The following is a 15,624-nucleotide window of genomic DNA, read 5'->3' as shown; positions in this document are numbered from 1 at the left end:
TTTTGTGCTCCCCGCTGCGAGGAAGGAGCTGCTGCAGTCATGCACAGCGGGAATGTGGCTGGCAGCATCCAGATGGAACCTCTTTTTTAGGCTTCTTCACCCAGACACGTCTGGAGGGCTCCATTCCTCCTTGCCTGATTTCTCCAGTATATGCCCTTACCCATCCATCTGCGCTGCTGAGTTTTTTCTCTTGACTCCACTTAGCTCATGTCTTCACTCTTGCTGTCCTGGGAGATCTCACATCCTCGCGTTCACTCAGGAGGTTGTTTGACTGTCTCATGTCTCTTTTTTTGGTGTTTCTTCCCTGTAACAGCTAATTTATGCAACTTCCCTTTCTTTTCAAACGCATTCTCATCTTCCTGACACCTGCTCTCTTTCACGATTAAAATACGATGCCTATTTTCTGTTGGCAAACAAGCATAGTCTCTGGTATCCCACACCTCTCTGCCAGACTGATGACTTACTATTCTGCCATGGATTTGTCCTGGCGATAACCCCATGAGGTCAGAGCTGCTCTTGGGGAAATAGACACTTAGAGAACCTAAGGAGTGAACCAAGCCACGCAAGTACCTCCAGGTGGGTTGAACCCAGCTCCATCACTGACCCACCCTTCACCTGCGTGCCTTAGGCACTGAAAACTGAATGAAGGAAGCGGAAAGTTGGGGAACAACCTCTCCAAGACAATATTTTGCAAATGATTCCTGCCCTGACTGTCTCCATGGTGCCCCAGTAGATGGATGCACGTGTACAAATCCTCCCTGGGCTATGCTTTTTAACACATTGCCGTGATTAAGGTATCCAAAGAATCCTCAAAAACTCTTGAAGACAAATTTTATTCCTGCATAGACCATGGCAGAATCTGTGCTCCCTTCCTAAAAATTTAATAAAGGTTTCATGACTACGTGGCAGGAAAACTGACTCCAGTCTGACCTGGGAAATGCTTCTTGTCCCCCTTTCCCTCTCGCTGGAGCGCTGGCTCCGTAGGCGAGGATCCAGCTACGCCTGGTGAGCAAAACCGTGCTTCAAACGCTGCTGCTGACAAGCCCGAGCTGGAAGGTCCTTTTTCATGGGAAGAAGTATAAATGCAAATGCTTTATTAAAATCCAGCAACGCTTTCCCGGAACAATTAGTCTATGTTTGGGTTGGGTGAAGCGTGAAGGGAAGATGGTGCCACCGCTAGTGCCCAGTGCGGTGGTTTTTAATTGAGATGCATTGCTTTTAGGGTAACTGTGGGGCAGCGCCTGTTTGCTTTGCCTTTGTTAGGCTCAAATAATCACAGTCAGGGCGGGATGGAGTAACAGAGATTGATTATATGCCCACTGCCTCCTGGATTTGAGGCACAAATGGCTGGTAAATGCATGATTGCGGCTACTTTTGGGTTCAGCTCTGCAGCTGGTGGTGGTGTCCCAAGCCCCACAGTCCCGCTAAGAAGAGTCAGATGCTCCCGCTGACTGCCCCAGGACTCCACAGAGGGGGAGGCAGGTCCTTTGCTGGTAGCAAATAGATCCAGCAGTGCTAAAGCCAGGCAGCAGCGTGCACCGGCCGAGGATTCCCGGCATTTCTCCAAGCCCTCCAGAAAGAATCTGCGGAAAGAAAACCAATAAAAAAATGAATTCTCATCTCAAAAACATTCCTCCAACTGCACCCATGGCTTTATCTGTTTTCTTTCTGCATGGGCTATTCCCCCCTATTTTTTCTTTTTTTTTTTTTACAAGCTGCCACTGCCGCAGCAAAGGCTCTGTAATATAAATCTGTGCTCAGACATGGAAATATTTAGCATTTCACAGCAGCTTGCTCAAAATCCTGGTTTTCTGCAGGCTGCTTGGGCTTGCGTATCAAGACGTAGAGCACAGGAGAGCTTTGCAGCTCCCGGGGAGCGGAATTGCTGCAGCGCGCCAAGCGCGGTGGCTTGCTCCAGCATCCCACAGCCTGTCACAGGCCAGAGGCAGCCGGGAATAAGCCAGAAGCTTATTTTAATCACCTTTTCAAAGGAGTGGGGCTATAGAGAGCAACCAGTTGATGGGCGAGCGTTTGTTTTTCTCTTTCTAAAGGCAGCTCGACACCCGTGGAGGGAAGATGTGAATGCCGAGAGCAGGTTGCTGGGGCCGAACAGGAGGAAGCCATTCACCCCTGATTTATACGCGCCTTCAGGGAGCGAAGGGTCGATACTGCCCGTCTGTGAGCGCTCAGCGGTTCACAGGATCGGGCCGCTGAGTAAATGGGGAATTCATCCAGAGATATCTAGGAAATACATAGAATAAGCTGCCAACCCTATTCCTAAAGCCAACAGTTCACTAATTTTAATCAACAGCTGGATATTTTTATAGGGAGTGAAGGGATGGAAGGGTATTATGACAGAACAAGGGAGGTGGGATTAGACTAATCTAACCCAGGCCAAGTGGGCTCTTCCTGCTCAGCCATGTGTAGTGTCAGGACTGTGTGATTTAGACTACTGCGCACTCACCAACACTGATAAGGAGGACAATTATGGGGAATACACAACTTTTTTGTGCAGCCCTCAGGCAGCAGAGCCGGCTGAGTACCATGGATGTCAGCTGGGGATCGTCTCCAGCTCCGAATTAGAGCGGTCCCCATCCTGGGGACAACGTTGTGTGGGGCGGTGTGCCCCAGGCTCTCGTGAAGCTGCAGTAAGGGGTCCTGGTGCTTGTCCTGCTCTCAGATGGAGGTCACCCTTGTTCTGTCCCTTGTAAAAGTTCAAAAAGGCTTTTCTGATGAGCCCTGTCATCATGCCGGTAAAACATAATGAGTGGCAACATCATTATCCACCTCTCCGGAGAAGGTTTCTCCATGTTATGACTGTGTTGAGTCCCTCAAGGGCAGTTTCTCCGGTGTTAATTGTCGTGTTTCCCCGTAACTTCTGGTTCTCTCCATGTCCTTCCTCACCTTCCGCTTACTCATACGGAGCTGAGACTTGTGCCAGACAGTCACTACCTAAATGTGACCCCGGGAGCAAGGCAAAACGCGCCATGCCACCTCGTGTAGCCCCAGTTCAATCGGATACTCCTTCTGGTAGGAAGCATGGGAAGAAATATTCGGAGCCAGATTTTTCCCTTTGCCTTTTCTTTTTTTTTTTTTTGGAATAACCCTCTGATTGGCGCATAGCAGCTTTTGTTGTTGTTTATTTGTATAGCTTTTCATCTTAACGAGGATGTACGGAAACAATTACCACATGGTTCATTCACAATATCAACTCAAGCTTTTCCTGTCTGTGCGGTGATTGGACTTAGCCACTGAAAATTATCTAGCTTTGCAGAAGTCATGCTTTTTTGCTAATTTTTTTTAAATACTTAGTGTACAATAAGGATGGTTTTTTTTCCTGCTAAATAATGTTTGGGGTTTGTACCAGGTGGCTGGAAATGCCATACAGTTTCTCCTTTTGGGCAGTCGAAAGTCCAAACTCTTTAAGAAGACGCACATTTTTCAGGAGGGCAGAGAGAGGTCAAGATGCACTGACTAATTCAAGATTTCCTCCACTGGTTTCCATAACAAATAATCATTTTTTTCTTTATTTAGCAGCACTCACTGGTAGGTTTTCATTTGCATCAAAGCTTTGTTCTGCTCTCATTTGGGCTGCCTCCAGAGACCAAACAACATCACAGGCTACTCCCGGCATATCCTCCAAAGAAATGGGCCAAATTCAGAGCTGCAATTTAGCTCACACGTGTAAACCCTTGCAATACAGATCCTGGAGCACTGCTCAGGGTGAATCTGAGAGAGGTCCGTGGACAGACAATGGAGAATTCCATGGAGAAATCCATGGAGATTTAAAACTCAAACCAGTTGGGCTGAGTATAATCTAGGTGGATGAGGCAGCCATGCTGTTAAGTTGATAAAAACTCCTGCTCTAAGACCTTTTATCAGGTTATTCAGAAGTTGGTTGAAATTTTACCTCCTCGGATGACATCCTTCCATACACATGTCTCTTACCCCAGGCTGATTTAATATTCTTATTTTTCTTTGGGGAATTTCAATCCTAATAACTCAGGAAATGGGTCTTCAAACTCACCTCTGAAAACCGTGACTAGCTTTTCTGCGTGAAATCCTGGCACCGCCGCGCTGTGGAAATGAGCGGGGATTTGGCAGGCGCTGGCTTTCCTAGAGGCTGTTTGCCCTTTTCCTGTCCCTGCCGAGAGCTGCCCCAGCAGAACAAGGCGATAAGCAGTTGAAAAATTGTGTTTTGCATGGGAGATCTGCGAGGATTTGACAGCTAACTTCCCTGGAGATACTGGTTTGTGCTGGGTGCACTCCAGCTGGGGTCGTGGGAGCTCGGATGGGGCTTTCCAAGAGACCGAGAACACGGGCATGGACATGAGACCCAAGAGCAAGGACAGCATCTCGTGGTCCTTGTCTGGCACCAAGCACCCTGGTAAAGGGGATGGCCTGGCTGGTGTGTAAAAGGTGTAAGAAAAAGAAGGAACTGCATTAGAAGAAGATCAAGAGTGAAAATGGGTAGACAAAAAAAAAACAAATAAAAAAAAAAAGGGGGGGATTTAAATTTGACTGCAGACTGAAGAGGAGACAAGGTATTGGGTCAGAGTAGACAATATTTAAAAAAAAACAGAACTAAAAATCCAGAGTGAAATGAAATTTCTGCTCCAAGGGCCCAATGTGTCTTGCTGGAGAACTCTTCAGTGCAAAATTCATCGATGAACACCACGCTGGGGGCAGAGCCGCCTCCCCTCCTGCTCTAGTGCCGTAACCACGGGGCTACGGGGCCGTGCTGCCTGCTGGGTGTGTGCCTGTCGTGTAAAAACCTTCAGGGTCTCTGCTGATCTGTCCCCACCGCTGCCTTATTTTAGGGGGTGCAACCATGCAGGTGGACATTTCTCAAGCCTGCTGCTGAATGGCAACTGGGTTGGTACCTGGAGGCTATTGCTCCTACTGGTGCTGTTGGGTGACTCCTGAGCGTGTACTGGGGGGCGAGAAATCGCATTTCCGACGTGGACATCTCTGTCCTGTCTTCATCTCAGCAAAAACGTGGCTAAGGAATTGCTCACTGTCCCATCCTTGGTGCTGCTCAAACTGTGGTTTGCAGTGATTAGCAATGCATGCTGCATTTATATTTATCTGATGCACAGAGACATCTGTTTATCATATGTTGCACGTCTGATAAGCAACTTTTTTCTTTGTCCCAAAGCCTGATTAAAGATTCCGATTAATGTAACTTGCTGGAAGGTCCTGTAACGCAGCTTTTAAATCAATGTCATGTAAACTTTGCTGGGTTAATCCTGCACATCTGAATTCAGCTAAAAACCAACACTGCAAGGTCAGGCTGTACAAATTGATGGATTTTTATTCCTTTAACCTTAGAAGTGTTGCAGAGAGGGTAATAGCGGCAAGACTTGCTTCGTCCAATTACTTCTTTTTCCTACACAAGGAAAGAGCCAGCAGATATTTTCCTTTTTCCTGATATCTGCATATATGAAATACATACATATATATGAAATTTTTTTTAATGAAAGGTGTTTCAATTGGCAAAACCCTACAAAAAGTTGTTGCTTTTTCCCCCGTGTGTCTTATTTTTCATTGATTTGATAAGTGAGAAAAGGATTCTGGTGTTATAAATTGGTGAGATAATGAAGAATATCCCTCCTGCCTTTTTAATTTATTTTGGTGACACATTAAATAGTTCTAACAAAAAAAATATGTCTCTTTAAAGACATTTCAGAGCATTTTGTAGCTGAAGAAGGCATAAATGTTGCAGTAGCAAATTAGCATGAGCTTGCAGAAAAAGAAGTACCCTGCAATTCATGGACTTTTCTTGTCTTACATCTACGGGGAGATTTTTAGAGCATCTCTGTGACTCAGAAGTAACAGTCTCTTATCAAAGCTCTTTAGTGCTTTTACACTATTATCAATACATATAAACAAAGGATAAGAACGCTAATTCTTTGTGTGGATAACTTTCTGCAGGAAAATGCAGCCTGTAAAACAGCCTGTGGCAGGAAATCATCTTTATCAGGTTTAAACTAAGCAGCGTATTTTCTCTTCGGAATTCAGCACCGCAGGCATTCTTGTTTCTTTTTTTTTTTTTGACAATATTTTGTATTTCCCATATCCTATTACTTAGTTTTGTTCAAGCATAAATGTTGGCTAACTGTAAAGACCTGCTGGAGGCATTTTGGGTTTTGGCTTGGAGTCCTGTGGCTTTATTTTCTCTCCTTAAACCTGAGAACTCCTCTGTAATAATAATTGTGAGCTTATACTAACTGGAGCATTTCCCTTGAGCTTTATCCTTCTTTTTCTTTTCTTTTTTTTCTTTTTTGTTTAATACCAAATGTTAAAGCCAGCAGAGGTGTTTCAGAGGACTTCTTTTCCCACCGAAAAGAGAGCAACATGCATCAGCTGTGCTGCCATAACCTGTTGGCAGGGACTGGCCACTGGAAGTGCGGGTGCGGACACGAGGTGGGGCTGGGTCCTGGTCCCCAGCTGGGCTGCCAAAGCCCTGGCGCCTCCGGGGCTGCCTTCTTGCCACTTCACAATGCACCTCCAAAGCCAGTGGAAATCAGGAGCTTGGGTCTTCATCCTCTCTCGAGTGCAGGAAACCACCCGTCAGCGGGACCTGCCGTGAGTGACGGCAGGCTGCTGGACCCCTACCAGCAAGTTTAGCCTCTAGTTTGAAAAAGGAAAACACAGTCCAGAAGGTTGTTGTACCTGCAGACAAGGACGTGCCCACTGGATCATCTGTGCTCCCTCGAATGTAGGTCCCCTGCTCTGTCACTGGTCCTGCTTCTCCCTGGAGCATCATCCACCCTTCTCTCCTCCTGAATGTGGCTATTTCACCTTTTTCCTTCACTCTTTAATGAGGAGTATGTATCTCATCAGTACCAAATGAGCAGTGCCAGGATTTTAACTGGAGCTCCTTCTGCTGGCGGGATGTCCCCTTTGCACAGAAAAATTCCCCTGTGAGGCCAGACAAGCGATCTCTCTCTTTGTTTTCTTTCTCTTTACATGTACTTCTTCCCAACAAAGGGATGACATTAATAAGAATATATAAGCTAAGTATTGAGATTGGCATGTGTCTGTCACACATAGCTTGTTACCACAGCGAGATGTATTCGAGCTCTGTGGCTCACTTTAAAGCTGGCTGAATCTTACAGGGATCTTTTATCGGCTTCATTAGTTTTGGTATTGAGCCCGACGCTGCGTGTGGAAATGATGGAGTCCAGAACTGTGAGAAGCCATGCTTTGAGTTTTTTGCCCATTATTTCAGAATCAACTTTATCTCTCTGCCTGTGTTTTGTTGGATGATCTCTCCTTCTCCTACCAGATACTTTTGTCAGTGACTTCAGCCTGGGCAAGACTTGGAAAGATACAAATTCCTGGCAGCCTGATTTCTTAATATATCTGCCTAGTTATGCTTAGGGGTGTAGACATTCTTGAGCATCTTAGGCACCAGGGATGTCTGAGAGAAGACTGATTCACATCAGACACCATCCAGCTGCCAGCAATGCTATAAACTCATGACTAGCTTCATAATTTTCTGTATTAAATAGCCAGACGCCAGTGCCTTAACTGGGGAAGCCCAGCAGCATCCCTTCCTCCCAAGTCACCAAGCCCTGTATAGTTACCTTTGGCTGTGGCTGTCCTGTGGCAGTTTAATTTGGGATGAGCCACTGCGGGATGTGATCGTGTTGCTGAATTCATAAAAAAACCTAAGTCATTAAAGACTTATGTCAAGTCTCTCAGTAAAAGTGACTGCACAATGAACTTCTCTGAGCCTGAACTGGTGTAGGAGCCTAACTGATGTAAATAACATTTATGCAGAAAAGAGGTGTTCTGTAAACAGCTATTTTTGCTTTTAAAATCTGGGAATAATCCTATAGTGTTCAGTGGCTTACAAAATTGTGGGGGATTTTCCCCGCTCTTTATTCAAGGATCCTAGTTTCTTTTCCTTTCTCCTTTCCTTTCTCCTTTCCTTTCTCCTTTCCTTTCTCCTTTCCTTTCTCCTTTCCTTTCTCCTTTCCTTTCTCCTTCCCTTCCCTTCCCTTCCATTCCCACTGATTTGCCCTTCCCTACAACAGTATTGCTAATAAAATGGATTCTTATCTTGACTCAATAAAATCCAAAACCAAATTAAAAATGGTGTTGCAACTTTCAAAAGCCAAAACAAATGAACTCCTCGAAGCCCTGGATATTTCACAGTGAAAGTAAAGAGTAAGAGTAAAACAAGGCTAAACCACAGAGTGATCTTCCAACGCGCAAGGAGTATTTCTACAGAGGCCACGGTTCCAGTGAGACTGTGTCTGAGCAACCAAATGTAATTTGCTCCTTGTTTTCTAGGATAAGAAAGGAGGTGCTGGTCCCCGGGAGCATTGCGAGAGATTAGACCTGTGTAAAAGGAGATTTTTCACTCTACAGGCTCCGGCAGTCAGCGCCCGGCGGGTGGTGCTGGCAGATGGACACACAACCCCCTTTCTGGGGGACGGTGCTCTTGGCCACAGCAACACCCGCACCCAGTGGCGATCCCTTGTCTCGGCGGGAGAAGGGACGTGTACCTGGGCGATCCTGCTGAGTCCGTGCCTGCACATCGCCGCATTTTCCCGTACCTCTCCGCTAACGGACCAGGAAGGGAACAAGCCAACCCTGTCCCCCGGCCGGCGAGAGGCTGAGCCTCACCAGCCATTATTTTTTCCCGTGCAGCACCAAAACAGCCATTTGCTGGAGATGGCTCTGTGCCATCCTTGACCTAGGCTGTGTTTGAACCAGGCGACCTAGAAGTGAAAGGCTCAGTATCACGCTGCCAGTTCCGCCAACCATCTGTCCTCCTTCAGTGAGCTTCCTTCAAAAGTCCCCGCACACTTCATAAACATCCCAGCCCTCCTCACCCCTCCAGCTGCCCCCTGCCTCTAGGAGAAACAGCAGTTTGAAGGAAATACCACTCTTTTTAAAATATTTTTAATTTATTCTTTTTCCAAGCGCGTTGAATCCGACATCCATGATTTGGCAAAAGCGAAAGTCTTTCCTCCGCCCTGGCTTTTAAACCTGTCGGTGGGAATGGAGGTGATAGGGGTAAAACCCTCTCCTGGCGGAGACGGTGCAGTGCCCGGTAGCAAAGCCTCCTCTCGTCTTTGAAGACCAACAATAAAGCAAACTTCCATTTCCTTGCCATAACATTGCCCTGTCACAACCCCGAGAGCTCCACCTTCCCTTTCAAGAGGCTAGAAAGTGGGACTTTAGACAAAGAAAAATAGTCTCAGGTGGGTTTGTCATGGATCATTTTGACTATATTTTAAACATCTAAATGTCAATGCTTAGTCATAGACAAGCCATGATTCTTATCTCCCTACATGTGGCTTCCAGTATAAAAAAATCTGAACCCATGCCATTTCCTGTTGGAGAGAGCTAAAACACAGGGGTGACAAGGGCATATCTATTTTGGATCCCTATTTTAAAAGCCTCCAGATATCATAGAAATCAACTGGCACAAACAGAGGACTTTGAATTTCTTTCATGGTGGTGGCAAATTACGTATATCAATGAAACACATACTTAGCGAAGCGGAAGTGAGCACCAGCAATACTTCAATCAGCTTTGGCATATGTGTACATTATTCTGTTTGATCTCATAGGATGCTGGATTTAGACGATATAATACATTCTGGTTATCTTCCTAGAAGTTGGAGGGACGTAAGGAGATATCCACTTTCACAAGATAAAATTAGCACCTCTTTATTTTTCAGATAAACATTCCTCTTCTTTCTTTTTTTTTTTTTTTTTTTTTTTGCAGGAAAACGCTGATTAGAGTTACAAAGCATACCGATGGGTATGAGTTTATTCATATTCAACCCAAATCCTATTTATAATATAAAGGAAATAACATTGGTATTACACAGGGCAACTTGGTCAGCCTAGATGTAGGAATAGCGAGCTATGCTTAGGCAGACCTCTTCAAAAGCGCCGAAAGAAGTTATTTTCCAAAGTGATGGTGGGAAAGTAGAGATTTTGCTTAAAAATAGACAATCGCCCTAGAAAAAGTTCAACCCGCACCAATTCCATCATTTTACCCTATCTTTTGATAACATCATCTTGGAGCCCTGAGTTTAAGGAACAAAATCCGGACTTGAATTTTGGGCGCTAATGATTCAACGTATTTTCTTGCGTACCCCACCACCTCGCTTCGGTGCCCGCCTATCCCAAGGACCTGCAAACGCTACCCAGATCTTCCCACAAAAATTCTTGTTTATGGGCAAATTTAAGGTTTTAAAGCAGCCCAGTGGAAAGTTATTTTTGTAAAGTCAAAGCATAGACCTCTTGGGCACGGGAAACACATTTCTGGGTAGATCTGTGTGAATAACGGATTGTTTGGTTCACTTGCCGCTCCAAACAATCAGGAGAGAAAAATGGTTTCCGGTGAATTAAGCCTTTTGTACAGCATGGAAGGCCTTAATGGACCTTTGAACTTTTTTAAATAACGAAATACATTGCATTATCTGCAGTGTTTCATTTAATGTCAGAAAGAAAGGTGGTGACCTTCAGAAGGCTTTTGATGGTGAGAACAATTCAGCGAAATCAAGACGATTTTTTTCCAAATGTTTCGGGCAACTTGAATCTCTGCATTTCAATTTGGGGGCAAAACCACGGTTGAGGCCGTTTTACTGTTGTGTTCATGACAGAACAAACCATGGGCTTGCCGGGGCGGACTTCAGGCTAACGATAGACCGATTGATCGCCAGATATACGTACATACTTGTATCCCATTTGGGAACACAACCGTAATATTGCTTTTAAATGCATGTTGTCTCAGAGCCGGTGGCTGAAATGAGCACTGAGGTCCCGTTTCGTACCCTCATGGGGAAGGGTCTTCTCTGCAGCGCTGCGTTGGAGGCCCGGGGCTGTTGGCAGAAAGCTCTCTTAGATACAAGCCACTGAGAAATTTATAACAGCGTGTGCAGAAAGTTTTGCCTCGGCAAATCACCCTCGCATTCACGTTGCAGTTATGAAATTAAGCCGCAAAAGATATGATCTGTTGGAATATTATGTAAGGCCTTATCAGGATATGATTTTGTGCCGCTCTCCAGTGTGAAGCTTTCCAGTTTAATACACGATGACAGAACAAGATCCTTTTACACGGAGAAAGCTAGGTCGTTTTCAAGACCAAGTTTAGCAACTTCTCAAATGTCTGTTGTTGTCTGTCCTGTTAATTGGCTGTACGGCTGCAGTTTGTGTGGGCCGGCCATTATAATGTCAATAAATCCAGCGACTGGAAATGAAATTTGATGCAGAATGGGGCTGAGTGGTTTGTTCCTGAGAGTTTGACCATGTGCGTTGGTCACGGGATGCCAGTGGACACCGCTGAGCAGCCTCATACAGTGTAAAAGCATTTATTTCCGGATAAAAAGTCTAGGCAGTAGCTTTTTAAATGGGGTTTCACCAAAGAGTGACCACTTAATGGTACCGAGGTTTTCAAGGAGAAAAAGCAGCTGCAGAGAGGGATTTTTTCTCCACGTCTCCGAGTCACTGAGGACTCCGTGTGCCCCCGTGGGACACGGACAGGAGCTGATTTTCCTCCTGTCATGAGATTTCAGTGGAAGGAGCCTGTTTTGTGGTGATCTCGGCACATGGAAGTGCTGGCAAGGGAAGCAGAGAGGCAGAAGAGAAGGAAAAAAATCAGATGGGGAGAAAGCAGCTGCCGTGGGGCTGGGTGGGGGGCTGCCCTGCAGAGAGCCGGGGGGGGTGGTCAGGACAGGATGCACGGTGGGTCCAGTGCCACTATGCCTCACCCATCACCAGTATTTCACTTTTGAAAACAACCAGCAAAAGGGCTTTTCTGGTTGAAAAGCCCCAAATTTTGCATTATCCCTCTTCATCCCTAAAAAAAAAAAATAAACTCCCCCAAAACACAATTCCTGGAGAAGTCAATTAATAGCAGAGAGCCCGAGCGATGGGAGAAGCTGGGCGGTAGCGGTGTGAGATGGCAGGCCGGCACGGAGAGATCGTCGTGCCGACGTTGGATTATTAATAGCAAAGTCACGCCATGAGGGTTTTTTTCCACTCAGTCCGATGGCAACCGTTTGCCTTCTGTTGTCCGAATTGTTCGATTCACGGCCACCTAAAAATTGCCATTTCTGAGAGCCGCACCACGGAGGAGACTGAGGGGATGCTTAAGTCACTCTAATCGCAGGTTTGATTAAAAAATAACGATTGACTTCACGAAAAGAAAAAAGAAGTTAAAACTCTCTATACTGGGCAAGACACGATCTTGCAAAATCTGCAGATTTCACTCCCCCAGAATTTGAAACGAGGGGGATAAGAGAAACTTATTGTCTATATGTGAGCGTTCTTATACGTTTGCAATCACGGCCTTTGCATCCCCCCCGAGAGCTCGGATTTCACGGGGGGGAAGAAGCCGGATCACTGAGCCGCCCCAGCAAAGAGCCACCTTTGCTACAATTAGCTGCAGAAGCCCAATTTGGGGGTTTTCTCATTAACCTGTCATGTCAAATGCTGTATGATAAGATGGTGAAAATTGGGGGGAGGAGTGGCAGTGGAGGGGTAAAAGTTCATTGTGCAAAGCAAACAAACAGCAAGTCACTTGATTTTACTAATTATCCTAGCCTGTGGCTCTTTCAGCCATTATTTTTCCCCCCCCATCAGCGTATGAGCTGACAAGATAAGATAGGAGCTGGTATTTTCTAAACTATCCCGGCTGACGGCGTATACAGATAATATGAGGATTCATTTGCAAGAGTGCACAGAAGATTAATTGATTTACTTAATGCTAGAGTAATCGCTCATTAGAAAAATAACTGCTGGCATTTGTGGGGAATGGATGTCGGCGTCCACCGTAATGCCCCTCTCCAAGCAGCATCCTAAAAATAGCTTTTCGGGTGAAGAAGGGCAGTTTCGTGTTATTATAAATAATTATAAATGCATTATTATGAATTCTGGGTCCGGTGACACCGATGGTGGGTACAAGTTGCCTTGCACAGTCTACAGAGCGGGTGTTTTATCTATGCATTTTAATGCTAAATTAAATCATGCACTAACACCCGTACGCTTGTCAGACCTGCGATTTCCCAGAAATACTGGTGCGTACGGGCTTAGCTGGCCTAAATATTTTGAATTTTGCCAGCGCTATCTAGATCCCACCTAGCCCGCGTTCCCTCTTTTTGAGGTCAAGGTCTGCGTTTTGCTCCAACGCAAAGCCCTCAAACCTTACAGCAGAACTACAGTAGGAAACTGAGCGTCCTGAACACGTCCCGGCTCGATGAAATCTTATAACCCCACTTCCAGAGATGGGGAAATAAAGGCAAATTTAATGATTATGTGGTTTGCCAAGGACCTTACATTAAATCAGCGTATAAACATGAAATATGCACTGCTTTAAAAAAGATAGCGCTCTCTTTTGTTGTTTTTTTTTCCATTATGTAAGAAGTACATGGATGCTTGAGCATGTGTTACCTTTATACGGTGCCTTTTATGAGATTTCAGAGCATCCTCACTGGGGGAGAGCATTAAGCAGCAATAGCTGCCATTGCTACCATTAAAGACATAAAAATCAGAAAGTTAACTCCCAATATAAAATTTTAACCCAAAGCCAGTAAAACATGTTATGTCAGAACACGGCTAGATCTATAAAGCGGGTTTCAGCAACATGTTGCAGCTGGTGCTGTGTATTTATAGCTTTAGAGGAAAAAAAAAGGAAAACACAACACAACAGCCAACGCACACTGGAAAGAGTAGAAAGCATTTTAAAACAGCAAATTTGTCAATGTTTTTCCTCGCTGCGGAGTCGGACTCTGGGTCGGCACTGGTTTAGATTAGCCGTGTCCCGTGCCGTTTGACAGTAGCGACACGAACCTGCGGCGCGTGGATCTGAAGCAAAGATAGGAGGAAGGAGGAGGAATTCGGGGAATGTTTTTCCTCGGAGCGCTGTCGGAGCGCTGACGGTGGGACCGGGGCTGCGGTGACAGCGTTAACACTTCCCAGAGCCGAAGACCCCGACGCTGGAATGGCATTGCCCACCCTGAAAGTGAGAAGGTAAAGTTTATTTTTACTCTTTTTTTTTTCCTCCCCTTTCTCTCGCTCACTCTCCCATATACAGAATGTATCAAGACCACCAAGAGTGGCCATTTTTTTTTTTTTTTTCATGATGATGTACAATTCACATTTGTTAATAAAAAAAAAAATTCTGCCTGAGGTCATCCACCTAGATTTTGGTTTTTTTTAAACAGGAAACGGGTTTCAGATGTTTATATGTTAAAAAGTAAGGCTGCTAATCTGCCTACCCATTTAACAGGCATTGACAACTGTCAAATCATTTCTCTTTACGTTACTGGCTTTTGAGCTAAAAGTAGTTGCTTAATATCTTTTTTTTTTTTAAAAATCAGCAAAATAACCTCTATCATGCGACCGCTCGCTTTCTGGATCTGCTCGCTGACACCAAGCGAAGCTGCTTGGGAAAGAGGAATCCAGCGGTTACCATGCAGCGAACCCCAGAGCTGTTACGCTTATTGAGATCAACTCTTCAAGGAGGGGAGTTGGAGGAAAAGCTCGAAGAACTGCAGCTTCGGGAGTTTGCAGGCGGCGTTTGCGCCTGTGAGATGCAGCGTGCCCTCAGAAAGCTGCAAGTTTTGATTTGCGAGCCCCTGGTGACAGCTAGATAAGGATCAAATAATCTGCATTTCTAGACTCCCTTTCTGCTGTTAGCACCGCACACTTAGAAAGAGGTTCAAATAATCCCTAATTTTTTTTCCTTCATTTTAGCCCAGGCAGGAAAGGTCGACCCCACTAACAGCCCCTAGAGCTGCCGACGCGCGATGCGGCCTCGGCGTTGCCCACGATTTCTGGCACGGGTTTGTCACGGCGGCAGCCGCGACGTGTTTTTTTCCCCGACAGCTTGTCACATGCTGCTCGCATTTTTGATGTGCATTTTATCCCTATTTCTCAGCTCAAATGGGCACCGGGGCGGGGGGTTTGTGCATCAAATGGAGCTCAAGACCAGTTAGTGAGCTCCTAAGCGCACGAGAACAGAATTAAAGTAGCGAAGTACTTCATTAGTGAAAGAGATAAAAATAACAGGTAAAATGTCTGAGTTATCTTCCGTTGCAGGTAAAGATCCTGTAGACTCTCATGCAGATTTATCTGGAAAAATACTGTGGGATCGGACTAATTTTCTGTCAAAATCTATTATTTCTGTGAATATTGCTTAACTGTGTGCACGCAATTTTAATAATGATTTACTTGAAGTAGGTAGAAGGTAAACGGTGAGAAAACATGCGTAAAATCTACTGACTGGGCTGAAAGAGAAGTGATCTGAGCACTGAAGGATAAAAATGTATTCCTTTTGAATAAAAAACCCCCAACTTTCGAAGTTACTTTGTACCACCTAATTAACGATAGTTTTTCTTTCTAAGCCTTCTAACAACAAAGCCTGGCTTCTGACCTGAAACTCAGAGGCAGCAATAATCCACTGTTAAAAACCTACGCTAAACATACACGGTATTAGAAAAAATAAATGCAGGAAAAAAATGGTTTCATTTGCCCCATTTTGGCAACCACAGAATACATCATATGTGGTTAATTTTGACTCAGTTACATGAAAAGCCTGGCGTGGCAAAATACAGCCGCATATACAAGTGACACTAAGACGGCATCTGGG

General features: G+C 45.2%; 1 long non-coding RNA gene across 1 annotated transcript; it reads left to right on the top strand.

Moving 5' to 3' along the window:
- Positions 1 to 13,523: 13,523 nt before the first annotated feature.
- LOC135314596 (uncharacterized) lies at positions 13,524 to 15,338 on the top strand. The gene is made up of 2 exons (XR_010374105.1): positions 13,524 to 14,003; positions 14,354 to 15,338. It is a non-coding gene; the product is annotated as an uncharacterized LOC135314596 (long non-coding RNA).
- The last annotated feature ends 286 nt before the right edge of the window (positions 15,339 to 15,624 follow it).

The sequence above is a fragment of the Phalacrocorax carbo genome, chromosome 8, assembly GCF_963921805.1.
Source record: "Phalacrocorax carbo chromosome 8, bPhaCar2.1, whole genome shotgun sequence".
NCBI classification, from domain to species: Eukaryota; Metazoa; Chordata; class Aves; order Suliformes; family Phalacrocoracidae; genus Phalacrocorax; species Phalacrocorax carbo.
This window is presented reverse-complemented; position numbering and strand designations above follow the sequence as displayed.